The sequence below is a fragment of the Convolutriloba macropyga genome, unplaced genomic scaffold, assembly GCF_964194025.1.
Source record: "Convolutriloba macropyga unplaced genomic scaffold, txConMacr16.3 SCAFFOLD_5520, whole genome shotgun sequence".
Lineage (NCBI taxonomy): Eukaryota > Metazoa > Xenacoelomorpha > Acoela > Convolutidae > Convolutriloba > Convolutriloba macropyga.
In genome coordinates, this window is record NW_027449987.1 from 1 (window position 1) to 4,034 (window position 4,034).

Here is a 4,034-nt window from a genome sequence, read left to right on the forward strand (position 1 = left end):
ACTAGAAACAACATAATACTAGTCTCATTAAGTTCCGTCTCTTTGCAATTTTCTTATGAAGAAAATTCGCCATCACAATGACTCCAGCAGTTCTTGATCAAGGAATGCAATCATTGATCAGAATGCTATTATTTGAATCGGTTCTGCTTTAAGTGTTCCAATTTTATTGGAAGCACCAACAATAGAACATCAATGTGTTCAATCGAGAGTTATATAACCCTGAATCGGACGCAGTCAACAGCCGAAGCCGAGACCGCCTTTTGCGTTAGAGAGGTCGGTAAACAAATCTTGCGATTCATACCGAATTAACACATATAGCTGTGCTCCTCTTCGTAAAGCGAGCCAAGTGATCCCCTGTTGAAGGATGTATTTGGACCAATCTAGTAGCATTTGGTTTCCAACAAGCTCTCCCAAGTTAGCTTACTTATTGGGCTTTTCAACCAATTCGGTTGGCTACAAGCATCATCAAAGTACTAGCCACAGTTTGATCGCAAAATTCTACGACTTTCACATGTTGATGTTTCGGCTTGCGCTTAGCCTACTATAAGCAACATAATACTAGTCATATCATAGAGCGTGATCAGCTTGTGACGTTCTCATGATGAAGTTTCACCAACAGTGTCTCACTTCGAGCTTAAATCCAGCTACTAGTAACTACACAGTACTGACTGCAACGATAACTTTTATCTATACCTTTCACATGCTGCGCTTTCGGCCAGGGCCTACTAACGTCAACATAATACTCGATATAAACTTTTGTTCATGATGCAGCTTCCCCATGCAGAAGTTTCGCCTTCAAATGCTCTCTTGGCCATATGACGTAAGAAAAGGTTACTAGTAACATCACAGTACTAGCCACAGTTTGATTGCAAAATTCTACGACTTTCACATGTTGATGTTTCGGCTTGCGCTTAGCCTACTAGAAGCAACATAATACTAGTCATATCATAGAGCGTGATCAGCTTGTGACGTTCTCATGATGAAGTTTCACCAACAGTGTCTCATTTCGAGCTTAAATCCAGCTACTAGTAACTACACAGTACTGACTGCAACGCTAACTTTTATCTATACCTTTCACATGCTGCGCTTTCGGCCAGGGCCTACTAACGTCAACATAATACTCGATATAAACTTTTGTTCATGATGCAGCTTCCCCATGCAGAAGTTTCGCCTTCAAATGCTCTCTTGGCCATATGACGTAACACAAGGTTACTAGTAACATCACAGTACTAGCCACAATTTGATCGCAAAATTCTACGACTTTCACATGTTGATGTTTCGGCTTGCGCTTAGCCTACTATAAGCAACATAATACTAGTCATATCATAGAGCGTGATCAGCTTGTGACGTTCTCATGATGAAGTTTCACCAACAGTGTCTCACTTCGAGCTTAAATCCAGCTACTAGTAACTACACAGTACTGACTGCAACGATAACTTTTATCTATACCTTTCACATGCTGCGCTTTCGGCCAGGGCCTACTAACGTCAACATAATACTCGATATAAACTTTTGTTCATGATGCAGCTTCCCCATGCAGAAGTTTCGCCTTCAAATGCTCTCTTGGCCATATGACGTAAGAAAAGGTTACTAGTAACATCACAGTACTAGCCACAGTTTGATTGCAAAATTCTACGACTTTCACATGTTGATGTTTCGGCTTGCGCTTAGCCTACTAGAAGCAACATAATACTAGTCATATCATAGAGCGTGATCAGCTTGTGACGTTCTCATGATGAAGTTTCACCAACAGTGTCTCATTTCGAGCTTAAATCCAGCTACTAGTAACTACACAGTACTGACTGCAACGCTAACTTTTATCTATACCTTTCACATGCTGCGCTTTCGGCCAGGGCCTACTAACGTCAACATAATACTCGATATAAACTTTTGTTCATGATGCAGCTTCCCCATGCAGAAGTTTCGCCTTCAAATGCTCTCTTGGCCATATGACGTAACACAAGGTTACTAGTAACATCACAGTACTAGCCACAATTTGATCGCAAAATTCTACGACTTTCACATGTTGATGTTTCGGCTTGCGCTTAGCCTACTAGAAGCAACATAATACTAGTCATATCATGGAGCGTGATCAGCTTGTGACGTTCTCATGATGAAGTTTCACCAACAGTGTCTCATTTCGAGCTTAAATCCAGCTACTAGTAACTACACAGTACTGACTGCAACGATAACTTTTATCTATACCTTTCACATGCTGCGCTTTCGGCCAGGGCCTACTAATGTCAACATAATACTCGATATAAACTTTTGTTCATGATGCAGCTTCCCCATGCAGAAGTTTCGCCTTCAAATGCTCTCTTGGCCATATGACGTAACACAAGGTTACTAGTAACATCACAGTACTAGCCACAATTTGATCGCAAAATTCTACGACTTTCACATGTTGATGTTTCGGCTTGCGCTTAGCCTACTAGAAGCAACATAATACTAGTCATATCATAGAGCTTGATCAGCTTGTGACATTCTCATGATGAAGTTTCACCAACAGTGTCTCATTTTGAGCTTAAATCCAGCTACTAGTAACTACACAGTACTGACTGCAACAATAACTTTTATCTATACCTTTCACATGCTGCGTTTTCGGCCAAGGCCTACTAACGTCAACATAATACTCGATATAAAATTTTGATCATGATGCAGCTTTCCCATGCAGAAGTTTCGCCTTCAAATGCTCTCTTGGCCATATGACGGAACACCAGGTTACTAGTAACATCACAGTACTAGCCACAGTTTGATTGCAAAATTCTACGACTTTCACATGTTGATGTTTCGGCTTGCGCTTAGCCTACTAGAAGCAACATAATACTAGTCATATCATAGAGCGTGATCAGCTTGTGACGTTTCTCATGATGAAGTTTCACCAATAGTGTTTCATTCGAATTGGTTCTGCTTTAAGCTCTCCAATTGTTTTGGATGAACCAGTTTTGCCCTTCGAAGCCACTTTTGTGAGCTTTTGTGGGTCTTTACCAAGAGGATATACCTCAAGGCCTCTTTCAATTCCTTTAAGTTCTTTCAACTCCTTTACAGTTTCTAGGTTCACATAGCTGCAAACCTTATTTCTAGTTTTAAGTCTGGCCAACTTGGGGAGAGTTGGTGCAGACCGTGACCAATTCTAGTAGGATGCCACAACAAGAATGTGATCAACTTAGCTTGTCGATGAACCTGCCCCACATTCAAACAACTCTATCGCCTTTTCCTCGTATAGTTATATGCGAGGGCCTCTCATAGAGAGCGCTGTTAGCAACCTTTTCCACATAGACGATAAAGTTGTGAGTGTTTTGCACATGGCTGTTGTCATCACCACGTGACGAGTCAACTCAGCTTGACTCTCTACACTCCGACAAGCTTTGCACATACGCCTTTAGTTCAGTATGTGTCTTTAATCTGACTCCGGTGCCTCAAGCCGGAAAAATTGTCAGATTATGATCATTATCGGTTAGTCATCCCGATGCAAGATCGTATCGTACTGTCTTTGTCTACCTCCAGATTCCGAAGAACAGGAGGAGACTCTCCCAGACCTACATATCTGGGAGAATGTTCAGAGGGCGAGAAGCTGTGGATTACTCTCCCCTAAGAACTGACTAAACTTTACCCTCGTCCAAGGTAAGTTTATTTTAGCTAGCCTTCTATGTAAAGGATCTGAGGCTAAGCTGTGTTTTTTCGAGCCTTTGGCTCGGAGCAAGTTCAGTGGGCGCCCCGAGTAGCTCAACTCTTTCCCACTGAACAGCGCAACGCTCTGTCACTCGCTGGGATTTTTGCGTGTCGGTTCTAACCACGCGACTTGTGGACCTTTTTAGGCCTTTCTCATTCACAAGTCTATAGCTGGGCTTCTATAACCCAGCTTCTGAGATCTAGATAGCTGCAGTTCTGCTAGGCTGCTTTTGCTAACTAGTCTCCCTTTAAGCAGTCCCTTGCCATGACTGCTGAACTATGTATCCACACAAGTAGTTTTTGAGCTCGATACATAATTCGAGATTGGTTGCCAAGCAATCTCTAGCGACAGAGCGTCATGC

The 4,034-nt window shown here is 42.1% G+C and overlaps 1 pseudogene; it reads right to left on the reverse strand.

Moving 5' to 3' along the window:
- Nucleotides 1–214: 214 nt before the first annotated feature.
- On the reverse strand, nt 215–366 carry LOC142355528 (5.8S ribosomal RNA; annotated as a pseudogene).
- Between the last annotated feature and the right edge of the window lie 3,668 nt (nt 367–4,034).